This window comes from Cnephaeus nilssonii (assembly GCF_951640355.1).
Source record: "Cnephaeus nilssonii genome assembly, chromosome: 1".
NCBI lineage: Eukaryota > Metazoa > Chordata > Mammalia > Chiroptera > Vespertilionidae > Cnephaeus > Cnephaeus nilssonii.
The window spans coordinates 71,368,350-71,384,246 of record NC_137072.1 but is presented as its reverse complement, the minus strand read 5'-3'; positions in this window follow the sequence as shown (position 1 = coordinate 71,384,246).

Sequence of the window (15,897 nt, the reverse complement as noted above, 5' to 3'; positions counted from 1 at the left end):
ACCAGAAATTGTTTTGGATTCAGTTCTCATTTTATAATTTTCTCTGGAGATAATAAGAAAGAAGCGGCAGTAACAGGAAAAACTGGGATTATCCAGAGTTGAGAATTGGCAAACTGTGTAAAATACTGGTGAAGACAGTGACACAGTTGAGCCTGTTAAAGAGAACATAGTTAAAATAACAGAGAATAGGATAGGAGGCAGGGGAAGACAGGAAAGGGTCCAAAGACTAGTAGAAGCAGAAAAGGATCAGAGGTTGGAATAAAAAATATTAGATTCAATGACAATAAGAATTTGAAAAGGTTACACGATAAGAGGGTGAGAGGATAACATGAGAAAGGATAACAACATATTTTTAAATATGAGTGAAAATAATTTATTACACTACTATAAGTAATAGTTTCCCCTAATTATACAAATCTATAATAATAAAAGTGTAATATGCAAATCGACCAAACTGCCGAACAGCGGAACGGCCATCTGGACAACCTTCCAGACAGAAGCCAGGACTGCGAGGGCCTACTCTTACAAGAATTGGGTGCATCAGGCCTCTAGTATTTATATAGTAGCATAGAATAAATAATTTTCTGGTACTTTCCCCCAATTTTCTGACTGGTAAACTCATTCCCATTGCTTTAAAATCAGTCCAATCTCATCTTTATGATGCTTTCTTGCCTTTCCCAGCTCTCCTCAGACAGAATAGATCATGCGCTGTCTAGGTCTCCATAGTGATTCCTGTCACAGTGCATTGTTTACAGTACACATGTAAGGGGAGAAAAACTACAATGCTCTTTAAAACCAAAGCCAACTGTACCTAGATCAGTGGCCAAATTTCTCTGTAGACAATCCTCTATTTAACAAAATATGTTCATAGTCCCCCATGCCTGTGACCTCCAAAGTATGATTGCGGTTGGTCAGTGAAGGGGCTAAAATCCACACCTGAATATGCTCAGGGCATAGAAAATAGAATAGGCATGGAAGGCAGGATACAAGGAAAATCAAGTCATTGGAGTCATCAGAAAATTGGATGAGATGACCATAAGAATGTAAACCCATGAAATCAAAACAACAATTACAAAATCATACCAAAGATGATGGGTTTCTCTTGCATGAGTAATAAGCATCTGAATAATTTTTCTTAAATCTCCAAGGAAAAGAGATCCCTGCTGCCATCTGCAATGCATGCATGAATATATATATATATATATATATATATATATATATATATATATATCCCACTTACTATATGTCAGTGTATGTGTGGAAAAAATCATTTAGGTGCATGAAATACAAATTGCTATACAGTATTTTAAAATCATAATTTGCTACTACTATAGTGATTCTTAATTTTCTATAGTGTACAATATGTAGTAAGTGGTCAATAAGTACTTGTTAAATGAATAGGTAAAAAAAACATGCATTAAAAACAGTTCAACTTTATTAGTCAAGAAGATCAGATAGTTTGTTGATGGTGTGAGAAGAGTTTCAAAAAGCAAGAGATGAAATTTTAAATTTCATGTTCAAAGACCTATAATAGGAAAGAGGCTCATATTTACATGTCATGTTCTACTCTTGAAAAATATGAATAATAAACTGGAATGGCAATGCTGCAGTTACTGAGAGAAGGCAAAACACAGGGGAAATGAAATCCCTATGAAAGAATATAGGTCTTCGCAAAGATTATAGGAAAAAAATAATGACCAGGTTGACAAGCTTAGTCTCGACAGTGCAGTGCTACTTAGGTAATTAATTCTTATGTCATCTCTGTAAGGCAGACAGCCAGCAACACCTACAGCAAGCAGAAACCATAGGCAAAAAAAAAAAAAGTTTTTAAATCAGATTTAACTGGTCTGTAATGTTTAGTAAGTCGGAGTGTCCAAAGCCTAGTTTCCTATTTTAACACTGGCAGTGAGGAAACCAAGACTGCACAGGAAAGACAACTTTAAAAAATCAGGAAATGTTCTACTACTAACCTCCTTGGAATTTTAAAGCTTTGTTGGTATTTTATTTCACTACCCACGTCTCTGCTAAACAACAACAAAAACCCACCAGGCATACACTTGCTGTTATTGTTAACAGTGTCCTTTTGGAATATTCAGCTAACACTGCCGGTATTCTAGAAAATTAAGAATCATTTTATTAGTAGTAAATTGTGATTTAAAAATAATATATAGCAACTTGCATTTCAAACAGCTAAATCATGTTTTCCATACCAATAGCGTCTACAGCAATAAACCTTTGCTTCCAAGAATTAGATTTATAGGCCATGGTTATAATATTAAAGCACTCTTCCAGACTAAAGCAGAAAAATGAAGATTAAGGCATGGTTTTCTTTTTCTTTATTTATAGAATCAAGGCAAGAAGAATAAATTCAAGATGATAGAAAGTGTTGTTGACAAAGTAGATCTGAGGTGCGAGAATTACTTCAAGCCATAAAATCACTCCACATAAATATGTAACCCCAGTGCCAGCCTGCTGAACATAGTAGGAGAAACAGCCTAAATTTAAAAGTCAAAAACTGTTTATTGGGTTTCTTTTCATTGTGCGGAGTTTGCATAGCATGCACAATATATAAAAGCCTTCCATGCAGACTAATTTATGGAAAAAGATGGCACTGAAATAATTATTAGAATATTTAATGGGAAAGTACAGAATCTGTATTCTACTCTCCTGGGGAAAAATCCCACTTCTCATTTTTGAAAAAGGATTTATAATACTTGACACTAGATGATTTTTGCAAAGTGCTTTTATAACCTGGGTAAGAAGATTGCTCTCAGATACAAAGCACTAAATGTGTTTTTTTTTTCTTTCTCTTCTTCTTGTAAAAAATAAGGACTCCATCCAGCCCATTATGTCATTTTACAAAGCCAAGTGAATTGCTTATTTTCTTCCCCTTCATATTTTCCAGAAGATTTCTAAGTAAATTTTCAGAAACCATTTGTCCTTCCTTTTAACAAAAGAACCTCCCTTCACTATCCTCATAGTGACCTTTCTTGTCTGAGACTGACTTTATAATTTTACTGTCATGCCCATTGTTACAGATATCCTAAAACAGTGGTTCTCAACCTTTCTAATGCTGCGACCCTTTAATACAGTTCCTCATGTTGTGGTGACCCCCAACCATAAAATTATTTTCGTTGCTACTTCATAACTGTAATTTTGCTACTGTTATGAATCATAATGTAAATATCTGTGTTTTCCGATGGTCTTAGGTGACCCTGCTAGCGGTTTTCAACCTGTGGGTTGCGACCCACAGGTTGAGAACTGCTGCTATAGAGCCTAAGGCCATTGGAAAACACAGATATTTACATTACGATTCATAACAGTAGCAAAATTACAGTTATGAAGTAGCAATGAAAATAATTTTATGGTTGGGGGTCACCACAACTTGAGGAACTGTATTAAAGGGTCGCAGCATTAGAAAGGTTGAGAACCACTGTCCTAAAACAAAAGTAAGTCATTGATTGGTAACTGTAGAAATAAAGGAAGACTGCTGAAATCAGAACAAACAAGGCTGTTTATATATTCAGAGTTAACTACAGCAAGGAAGCCAGACACCATCACTTGAATTTCACGGAGACCCAGAGATGGACAGAGAAGTGAGAAAGCTTGATAGTGAAAAAAAGAGGGAAAGCTTCAGTTATGACCTGATTGGAAATTGTTGGCATTGGGATGCTGGAAGAGGAAAAAGTAAAATAAAAGCAAGGCATCAAATGTAATTGGTTTAGAGAGCATATCTGGCTTGCTCTTGTTGATCCTGAGTTGGAAACAGAGGAGAGAGAGAGAGAGAGAGAGAGAGAGAGAGAGAGAGAGAGAGAGAGAGAGAGAGAGGTTTGCAATGACTGATCATGCCCTGTCCATTGTGGGACAATTGCTGCAGAGGTTGTGGCTTGACATCCCAGGCTATTTGTCCTATTGGCATATATGATATGGTCTGGCCACTATTGGTTTGTATATTCACTCTCTCATCTCCCTTTTTGGTCAGTATATTACTTGTGAGAGGTTAACCGGATCATAAAAGGCTAGAGATCCAACCATTGCTTATTGCTCAGGGATTGTTCAGCCACCTTTGTAACCAACTGCCTAGCAAGATTGTCTTGACTTTTTTCTTATATAACCAGCATGATCATCTGATGAGAGAGTGGTCATTCTGGGCAGAATGCAACAGACCAACATAATAACCATTATGACCAAAACAAGAACAGTTAATCATTTCTATAAAATGCATGAAAACGGGAGTTCCAATCAGTCAACACAGGCCAACAACAAATTCTGTAGAACATGAGGATCAACCTTAGAGAGACAAGTAGTTTTGTTTTCATTATTAATGGTTATGTATATCTTGCTCTGCTATGTTCTACCGTTGATACAAGTAGAAGCCACCATGACTAGCCAGCAAGAAGAATTTCAGAGTAATGTGGTTGTCTATCATTACTCATGCCAACGAGTTGAGACTGATCTATATTTCATCTGCATCAGAGGTGGTATCATTAATAACTTCTGCCAAGGTTAGTGATAAGTTTTTTACCATCTTTTCCATTTTTATGATTCCCGCAGGTGGGAACACTGCTCTGATTGTTTTCATAAACAATGAGTCAGTAATATCCCAGGTGGAATACCTAAATAATCAAGGGTGGCATTGTTTTGGAGCTTGTGTCTGAATCAGAATTTCCAGTTGGTGATTTATGGAATTGGGTTCTGTGCACAGACAAGTCTCAGAGTACTATTTCTAAAGTGTATAAAGTGCTAGTCTGAGGCAAAGAATACCAGATGTTCTTGACACAAAGGAAGTGGTATCTAGTAGGGACACATGGAGAACCAGAAAAAAAAAGAAGTGCTTCTTGGCAAAGAAGGTCCAAATCAAGATTAGTTGTGTTACATATTTGAATTTCTGTTAGTCTCTTATGGGTGGCAAGTATTTGATCACCATCTTATAAAGGATGTTGAGTCCAAATTTAGAATAAACTTGGTTTTTATCAGCAGATTGTAATAATTGTTCCTTTTTCTAGAAAGACACAGCAAAGATGCAGGTTGATTTGTTTAAGGTCACTTGGTCATGTTTAAGGTGCAAGTGGAAATGTCATTAGTTATAATTCCCTATTATCCCTTTTGATGAAACCACAATTTACCAGAGGTTTTATCATGAGGGTCCAGTGATGGCTGAAATGCCCAGGAGTCAGTAATATCTAAGCCATTGGTATTTTTTGAGATAACCTAATAGTGGCATTAGAATGACTCTGTTTTGATATAACAGTAATCGCAAAGAGGAAAGAAAAGAGAAAAGGAACTATTATAGGTGGTTGAAAACCAAGGATTTATAGAAAATGAGGATGATTATAAGGAAACAGTGGAAAGCAAAAAACAGGAATTATTTAGCGATTCTGGTCCCGCATCTTGGGTGAATCTGTCTAGTCTCTGAGACCATTGGCTTATTCCAGTGGTCGGCAAACTCATTAGTCAACAGAGCCAAATATCAACAGTACAACGATTGAACTTTCTTTTGAGAGCTGAAAATCGACTTCTGCGCATGGGCCACGAAGTTTCAATCATACTGTATGGGAATGCCCGCACATGGTATTTTGTGGAAGAGCCACTCAAGGGGCCAAAGAGCCACATGTGGCTCGCGAGCCTCAGTTTGCCGACCACTGGCTTATTCCGAAGAGCTTGGGCCAGTGGTCTACATCTGAAGATCAAGAGTTTGTAGATGATCTCTGAGAATCTTCAGTTTCAGATGTCCCCCACCCCTACCTGTGCCCACTTCCACCCAGTCCGTGTCCACCCCTCCTGACCTTCACTATTCTGTTCTTTGTGTCTAAGGGATATGCATACATGTTCTTTGGCTAATCTCTTCATCTTATTTTATCCAGTCCCCTGATATCTGACATTCTGTTGCATGTATCCATGATTCTGGTTCTGTTTTGTTCATCAATTTATTTTGTTCATTAGATTCCACATATAAGTGAGATCATGTGATATATGTCTTTTTATGACTGGCTTATTTCACTTAGCCTAATAATCTCCAGTTCCATCCATGCTAGACCTCAACATTTACAATAGACATCTCTTTAGAAAGTAGGAGTGCATTTAAAGTTCCTTAATTGTTATTTATTTTCAATTAGGTTTCCAGAAGAAGTGAGAAATTCCCTTCATTTCTAAAGTATTCCAAAGTCATGTACTATACCAAAAACTTGCCTACTATTTGTATAAATGATTACTCTCTAGTGTTTGAATAGTTCAAAAGCTCCAGAATACGATAAATTCTGCCACTTGATCTGATTTTACTTCAAATTGAGGACTATTTTCTAAAGGAGAGCTTAAATTAATGACCACATATCCTGCTTTATACCTCCAGTTCCAGTTTTAAGGTAGGATGGATCCATCAACAAATAACATTAGGTCAGGGTTCTCCATAGGAGACTCTAATAAATCTGAGTGAGTTACATAAAGTTCCCTCACTGAGGTCATACAATTGTGCAGTTCCCCTTCTTCTGATAGAGGCAGGAAAGTGGTAATATTCATGGTATCACAACAGTGAATGTGAGAGGTTGAAAGTAACAAATCTCATAAGAGGTTAATTGCCTATCTGAAAATTATTGTGTATTTTCAGACCATAGTAATGTCCACACTATATGAGGAACAGAGCAGGGAACCAAGGGCTAGCTCAGCAGGAGCATCAACAAATTTTTCAGTGCTAGCTATTGCCTTAAAACAAGGGGGCCTTTGTAACCAGGTCAAGATTGAGGCTAAAATAAGTTATGATTTTGATGGTTTCCACCATGTTGAGTTAAAACGACAGGGTTTATCCATATCATTCATTTATAAATAGACAAAGTGCTGTTTGTAATTAGAAATGCTGTTATGGGTTAAATTGTGTCTCCACCCCTAAAAAGGCATGTTGAAGTCTTAATCCCCATAGTTCAGAATGCAACCTTATTTTGAAATCAGGTTGTTGCAGATGTAATTAGTTTAGATGAGGTAATACTAGAGTAGAGTAAGCCCTTAATCCAATATGACTGATGAGAACATGATCCCATGTGAAAATGGAGGCAGAGATTGGAGGGGTGCATTGACAAGCCAAGGAATGCCAGGGATTGCTGTCAAACACCAGAGGCCAGGAAGAGGCAAGGTGGGAACATGACCCTGCCAACACCTTGATTTCAGACTTCTAGCTTCAGAATTCTGAGACAATAAATTTCTGTTGTTTTAAGCCATCCAGTTATGGTACCTTGCTACGGCAGCCATAAGAAACTAATACAGATCCCTGGGGAAGGAGATTGTTGAAGAGCCGCCTTCTGATTCCAGACCTGTTCATATTTGGGCTCCAAGAGAAGAGAGTCTCTTACTGAGGACTTAATTAATTCATGAATAGGTATCATAATTCAGGGGGAAAATGGCACCCACTGACTACAATATCTAGTTACACTTAGAAATCCTCTCAGTTGTCATTTTGTGAGGGGTCCAGGATAAGTTTGCATAGTCTTTAGCAGGAGAGAGAGTGCTTTCCTCTCCTTAGGTAAGTCATCTCCTAAATAGGGAGGTAACTGGAGGAGAAGGGGGAGGACTTATTAGAGAAATTAGTTTAATTAGTTGTCGGTGAGTTAGTCAAATTGTTCATTAGATTTGGCCAAAGAATATTTTTGTGGAACCATTTTTAAACTAAAATTTGATTTGAAATACTTGACAATACTGTATTAGGCTCTTTAAAATATTTGAGGGTAGAGCTCAAGTATCTTATCACAATAAAAATAAAATTTTAATTAAATTTACATATACTGTCAGAAGCAAAAAGTCACTTTCTCAATTATCATTTATAATAATGGAGTTTGTAATTTATTCAAGAATGATTTAACATTAAACAAGTACTATTTTATGGGAGTAAGTGTAATATCTAAATATGAATCCCTATAACTTGCCTTTTTCTTTTCAACATGTTTTGATTAACAATGTTGTTCTGCATCACTAAATATTTTTTTAATCTACATCAGAATCTAGTTTTTTGCTGTAAATTTATGTTCAGGGAAAGGAAGAGTGTTCACAATGAGTACAAACTATATAAAGCCGCTATGGGTGCTCAGCAAGGATTTTAGAGATAACTGCCTGTGAGACATCTGAGAGGGAATGTACACTCAGCCTCCAAACATTCAATTCTGTGTCTAATTTGTGGATTTGAAGGTTATACTTCCATGACCTAACTCAGGAACAACTTATTGAAGATGTTATTTTGTTTATAAAAAAATGATTTGGAAACCTCTGCATAAAAATAAAAATACTGCTCATTGGGCCTGAGAAATCTTATTCTTTCTTTTCTAAGGTGCCTCTCAATGAACAATTTTGTTGCAATCAGATGCTCTCCAGAGTAGTCACTGAAGGCTCAAATAATCCTTAATGGAGTTATGCCATTTGAAAATAGAGTTGCATGAATAATGATGACAAGGAGAGTAAATATACAATGCAGGAGTTTTCCTGAAAGAGCAGAGGATTTAGACCTAGATGACCCAATGAGAACTAGCAACAATTGGCCAAAGTAACATGTCTGCACTTTGTGCCTTAGGTATCTGACCTGCTAGTTGACCACCTCTGAATGTGGACACAATTTGTGTCCCCCCACCCTTGTTCTGGGATATTTCACAATGGTGTTTTGTCTAAAGATGATTGCTAGCTATTCTTTTAAGAGGGACTGAAGTCAAGAACAACTTATGTTGCCACCTTGATGACATCATTGCCTAAAAAAATCTGCTTTTCAAATGAGCCAATAATCAGAATTTTTATTAATATTCATCAGTTCTTCCAACCTCATTAGTCTAAATAAAAGAGGACTTACTATAAATATGACATAGTATAAAGTAAAATAGTATGCAATTATTATGCAATTATATGAAATCCATATGATTTTAATAATTAATGATGTGAGTAAAGGGGTAATAAGTTGGTAAGATTATTTATCTGTAAAATGCACACTATTCAACAGTATCAATATCCTATATAATAAAGAGGTAATATACAAATTGACCATCACGCCCTCACATAAGATGGTCATCCCCACATGGTCACAAGATGGACACCACAAGATGGCCGGCAGGGGAGGGCAGTTATGGGCAATCAGGCCAGCAGGTGAGGGCAGTTAGGGGTGACCAGGCCAGCAGGGGAGGGTAATTGGGGGTGACCAGGCTGGCAGGGGAGGGCAGTTGGGGGGGACCAGGCCTGCAGGGGAAGGCAGTTGGGGGCGACCGGGCCATCAGGGGAGGGAGGGCAGTTGGGGGGACCAGGCCTGCAGGGGAGGGCAGTTAGGGGAGACCAGGCTGGCAGGGGAGGGCAGTTGGGGGCGACCAGGCCTACAGAGGAGGGCAGTTGGGTATGACCAGGCCTGCAGGGGTGGGAGGACAGTTGGAGGGGTCGGGGGGACCAGGCCTGCAGGAGAGGGAGGACGGTTGGGCGGGGGGACCAGGCCTGCAAGGGAGGGAAGTTAGGGGTGACCAGGCCAGCAGGGGAGGGCAGTTAGGGGCGATGAGGCTGGCTGGGGAGGGCAGTTAGGGGTGACCAGGATGACAGGGGAGGGCAGTTAGGGGCAACCAGGCTGGCTGGGGAGGGCAGTTGGGGGCAACCAGGCTGGCAGGGGAGCAGTTAAGTGTTAATCAGGCTGGCAGGTGCGTGGTTAGGGGTGATCAGGCTGGCAGGCAGAAGTGGTTAGGGGCAATCAGGCAGGCAGGCAGGTGAGCCATTGGGAGCCAGCAGTCCCGGATTGTGAGAGGGATGTCCGACTGCCAGTGGGATCGGGCCTAAACTGGCAGTCGAACATCCCCTGAGGGGTCCCAGATTGGAGAGGCTGCAGGCTGGGCTGAGGGACACCCCCCTTCCAGTGCACGAATTTTGTGCACTGGGCCTCTATTTTCATTACTATAATTACTAGAGAAAAACAGGGAAGTAAAAGGTATAGTTAAATTTAAACAAAAGAATATTTTCTAGTACAATAAAACTGGGTTGAACTTGGTAGCCTCAAAGACCTTGTTTAGCCCTTCAACTTTGATGGATAGCTCACCTTTGTGTAAAGTGTAATATGATCAGGCAATAGTTCTAAGCACTTTTTAAAGGTAAACTTCTTTCATGTGATTCTAATAAAATTTATTGAGTGCCTGCTATGTGCTGGATCTATTTACAATTATTACTTCTTTAATCCTCAAAATAATCTGGTAAAGTGGCTCTTATTTTTTTCTTTTTAAAATGACAAGTGGAATTCTGGAATGATTAAGCACCTTGACTCCAAGCCGGTTCTCTCTATTTTACCAGCCTGCTGCTGCTCCCTGGCTGGCAAGTGCAGGGAAGGGAGTGAGTGGAATTTCAAGGTTTGAAATGGGGAGCAGGAGGCCAGATAAGTCAGCGTCCTGGGGCTCGGGAGCCAGAACAAGAGTCTTGTCTCCAAGTTATGGGGTGAGACCAGGCCACAGAGCCCACAAGGGGGGTAACCCAAAACCAAAATCAAGTGAATAACACCTTGGTTCAAGAGCCAAGAAGATCAGGAGAAAGCTGAGCTACCAAATCCCAGTAAGAGAAACCTAAAGAAGCAACAGATCTCCTCATCTTGTCACTATTCCAGATCGGGCTACATCAAAACACTGCTGAGAAACAGCCTGCTTTGCTGTAGAAAATAAATTTCACAGGACCTGGAACACAATAGGAATGTAATCACTGGTGGCTGTTATACCTGTTGTTTTTGTTACACACAAAGGGCCACACTGAAATAAAGGTCACTTCTCTACTGAATAATTCTCCCTTAGGCTGATAGGTAATCACCCTGTCTCTCCCAATGAACTAAACCTAATCCAAGTCTAACAAAACTCATCTTAACTCTCTTAAGAGACAAATCTTTCAGTTGCTTTGTGCTTTTATAAGTTTCAAAATTATAGTATAGTTCAACATATACTTTTGCAAAATTAATTTGCTTTCCCCTTCAATTCTATGCCTTTTTTTATACATAAGGAAGTCAATGGGAGTTGCGGGGGGGGGGGGGGGGGGGGTGAAGGGGGGGCGTGTCTCAAGTAGGAGTGTTTTTTATATAATAAAGATTTCTGGTACATAGCTATCCAAGGCTCATAGGCACTGAATACTGGATGATATATTGGCTTTCATGGCTCGTCATTAACTTATTTTGTTCTTCATGAGCTCCTATAGGTGTGCAATTCAATATATTTTTTTACCTATAGTAATTTTATCCAAAGAATATATAACTTTCAGAAGGAATAAGAGGAGAAAGAGTATAAAAGAGAGACAAAAAAAAAATAAAGTGAAATCAACATGACCTGACCAATTTTGGTACTGATGTGGAGATACATATATATGAAAAATACTAGCACAAAATATTTAAAACAGATACTGCTGGGTTATGAGAGATGCATCATTGTCATACTAACAAAGGACAGCTGCTAAAAGTCTGTTCATAAGAGCTGGCATGTTCCTAATCTGACACAGCAATGGCACAGTTTACAAAAGAAAGACATAGCTAATGAGACCATACTAACTACTCACCAGCTTCCTATTTTAGGCAAGGAAACCAATGTTTGACTTGAAAAAGCCATCACGTCCAACACCTTTGAAAATGTTAGTGTTTTAATTTGTTTGTCTACTAAAGAATACTAAAAACAAAATAAATGTTAGCCATCATCTTCTTTTGGTTGCTAAATGCCATATATCTTCCTCAGTCTAAGGGCTTTCACACATGGAACTGTCTTTACTTAGAATGTTCACCCTTAGCTCCCCACCTCAACTCCCACCCCTCACTTCTCAGCCATTGTCTGGTTCATTCCTACTCAAATTTCTGACTTAAGCTTAAGGGTCACTTTCACAGAAAGGAGTTCCTGACTCCCTAGATTGGATGCAGTTCTCTGCATATATGCTCTCATAGCAGCCTTCTTCCACTCATCGCTCTTGCTCCTTCCCTTATCCATTCCAATGAATCCACCCCTTACACCATAAACAACAGAAGATACTGCTTATGTTTTCATTGCTGTACACCCAGCATAGCACTTGGCACATAACAGACACTCAATGAATATTGTTGAATGGACAGATGAAAAGACAACTGATGGATGATAAATAGGACAGATTAAAGGAGAGGATCACATAAGCATCCTGCTAAAGATACTATATTAATCAGAGTAACACTAGCTCTGATAACAAAAACACCAAAATTATAATGCCTTAATACAATAGAAGTTGGTTGCTTGCTCACATAATAATTTAATGCAGGTGTTCCTACTTGGTGAGAGGGGATCACCTCCATGGTGAATCAGAGCCCAGGTTCCCTCTGTCTTAGAAAGGGAGGAGAAGGGGGCAGTATAGAATCCTGGGAAGGACACAGGTCATTTCTGCTGGTCACACTCCATTTGCCACATTGGGAGGTAAGGAGGAGGACCTTATCTTAGCACCCTCCTCCCATTATCAATATCAAATGTGGAAAAGAGAGTCCAAATTTTTAGTGGACAATTAGCTGATGATTATAAACATACTAGTGGCCCAGTGCACAAAATTCATGCACGGGGGGTGTGGGGGGGTGTCCCTCAGCCCAGCCTGCACCCTCTTCAATCTGGGACCCCTCTAAGGATGTCCTACTGCTGGTCTACAGGGAACAGTTCTAAACCGGCAGTCAGACATCCCTCTTGCAATCCAGGACTGCTGGCTCCTAACCGCTCACCTGCCTGTCTGCCTGATTGCCCCTAACCACTCTGCCTGCTGGCCTGCTCACCCCCAACTGCCCCCCATCACCGGCCTGCTTGCCCCCAAGTGCCCCCCCCTCGCCAGCCTGATCACCCCCAACTGGCCCCCCCTACCAGCCTGCTCACTCCAAACTGCCCCCCCTGCTGTCCTGATCACTCCTAACTGACCCTCACTGATGGCCTGTTTGCCCCCAACTGGCCCCCCTGCTGGTCTGCTCAACCCTAACTGCCCCCCCCCCCGCAAGCCTGATCACCCCCAACAGCCCCCCCCCCCCACCAGCCTGATAACCCACAACTGCTGTCCCATCCTGGCCTGATCACCCACAACTGCACTCCCCTCTTGGCCTCTAACTGCCTCTACCTCGGCTCTGCCACCATGGCTTTGTCCAGAACATCTGGAAGGTCTCCTGGAAGGTCTCCCAGTCTAATTAGCATATTTCCCTTTTATTAGTATAGATAGAGGCCTGGTGCATAGGTGGGGCCAGCTGGTTTGCCCTGAAGGGTGTCCCAGATTAGGGTGGAGGTTCCATTGGGGTGTGGGGCGGCCTGGGCGAGGGGCCTGTGGTGGTTTGCAGGCTGGCCATGCCCCCATGGGGTGAGGGTCCCCGCTGGGGGGTCGTGGCCAGCCTGGGTGAGGGGCTGAGGGCTGTTTTCAGGCTGGCCACACTCCCTTCAGGGTGCAGGTCCCTGCTGGGTTGCCTGGCCAGCCTGGGTAAGGGGCTGAGGGCCGTTTTCAGGCTGGCCACACCCCCCAGTGACCCAGGCTCCCAGCCCCTTCTTTTTTTTTTTCTCCAGCCCCTCCTTGAGTGGAGTCCAGGGCCAGCTGGAAGCCTGGGTCGTCCCCGGAGACCCAGGCTCCCAGCCACTCCTTGAGCCGTGGCTAGGGTGAACAGGAAGCTTGTCTTCCTCCATCACTGGGGGCAACCTAAGCCTCCTGCTCGCTCCAGCTCTGAGGCCGCTGCCATCTTTGTTGGGTTAATTTGCATACTCGCTCCTGATTGGCTGGTGGGTGTAGCAGAGGGACAGTCAATTTGCATGTTTCTCTTTTATTAGTGTAGATAATTAGTCAAGGCCAGATAATTAAAGTTAAAGCAAACTTCACTACCTAAAACAGAGGAACCCACATTCTCTGGTCTGCACATTGCTAGTTAATTACACAACCTTCTGCTTCATTTTGAATGTTCATGGCCTGGATAAGGCCTTCCTCATACTAACATTTTGAATTATTAAGAGTAAAGTTCACAAAGCTCTCTTTAGCTTCCTTGAAGCTTTGGGAGCTTTATTGTGTTATTGTAATAGCTTTACTTAATGGTGTGTCAAAACTTTACATATAGCAAAAATGACCTAAGTGTTTTCAATGTTGCCTTGCCTGCCAAAGTTTTTCTAATCACAAAGTCTACCTTTACTTAATTGTCAGTGTTATAACCCAAGATAGCATGACTGCATACCCAGAAAATGATTTGCAATAATATTTTAAAGTATAAATAATTTACAATAGAATCACACTGGATTTTAACTGTATAGCTCAGTATATTTTTATTAGCATAAAAGAGAAGAAATAATACAAGGATCTCTAATTGATTTTAGTGAATGCTTGTCACATCTAAAAATAAGAATTACTAGTTAATTTTTTGGATGATTTATAACCACAAAGTATTACTTAAATAACAGCAAGTGTATACCTACTAGCAAGTAGAATACACAGAAAAATGTATTGAATTTAATAGTCAAAACAAAATTATTAAAGATCATAATCTCTTCATAGGCAAACGGGTTCTTATTTTAATGCAAATCCCAATAGAATCATATTTTCAAAAGACAATATTCTTGTGAGGTCACATGGATTTAATACGTGGAAAGTTTGATGCTGACCATCAAAAGTAGGTAATGCTGATTCTATAAGGTAGCTGGGCTAGAGACTGCTTCTGCTCTCCCGAATAATCACTATGCCTCCACCCAGTGGTTGCTGATGCAGTGAAAAAGTTACTCATGTCACCCCTCGTGACCTGTCACACCCTCTCTACCTCAGGGAATAAATTTATTATGCTCTTCAGCCAAAGGCAATTGGGTTGACCTAATCATTTGTTTTCCTTCCAGACAAGTAACTTGTGATTAATTTAAGGATTACATGATATGAGAGAAATTGTTAATAGAAAAGCTACACTAGTATAAGTTTGCTTATGGGTTCCTAAACAGCATGGGTTCTGTTTAGGATGGCAATAACATCAAAATTGGTTAAATACTGCATTAGATTTTATATTACTACTGATATTCCAGTGATGACTCAAAAGGGTCTATTTTTGTTGGCTTGTAAGGAATCAGAGCTATCCGCACAATTTCCGTCCCTGGAAAACTATAGAGCCATCATCTTCAGGTTCACATTTTTGCTTCTCAGGTAGCAGTTGTTTTCCTTTGGGGAAGCGCTTGACACAAACCAGACCAATCAGACTTGTCCAGCTAAGGTCTTAAATCTTGTGTTGATAATCTTAACAACTAAAAATAGATGGAGAGAATTCTTTTTGATCCTCCTGAGGGGGCTTAAGAAACAAACATTTCTTTAGTTCCTGTTACTTAGCAGGGCCCCTGGTTTTTGAGGCCTGATGTTTAACTTTTCCTTCCATTTTTAGCTACTCATATGCTTCAAATAAACTCACTTTTTGCATAAATTAGCTAGAATCAATTTGTGTGGCTTGAAATCCAGGAACCTGACAATAATAAGACTCCAAAATTTGTGAACAAATTGTCACCCAAAGACACAAGATTTCCAGGATTCAATTGACTGTCATTTTTACAGCTTTAAGAGTTGTATGGGTCTACCAAATAGAAGCATACGAAGACAGGTCAGTCATGTTCAAAGGATTTACAACTATGTTAAGAGCCAAGGAAATGCCAAATTCAGTTAAGCCACCTTCATGGTAATAACGATTTCCATGAGCAGAGCAGGTAAGTAAGCTAACTAAGAGACTAAGAGATTAAATGCTTTACAGTATGAAGTCCTTCTAATAATTGGTGTTACAAAAAAGAATTCAGTCATCACCTTGGTTAATAACTTTAGCCATTACAGATGTGGGAAGGTATTCCTAAAATGTCTTAGGATTTTATAAATGTTGCTGTACTGAGTAAACATATTTTGAATACAGGAAGATTTAGCATTAATTTAAAAAATATTTTAGAGGATTATATATATAATAAA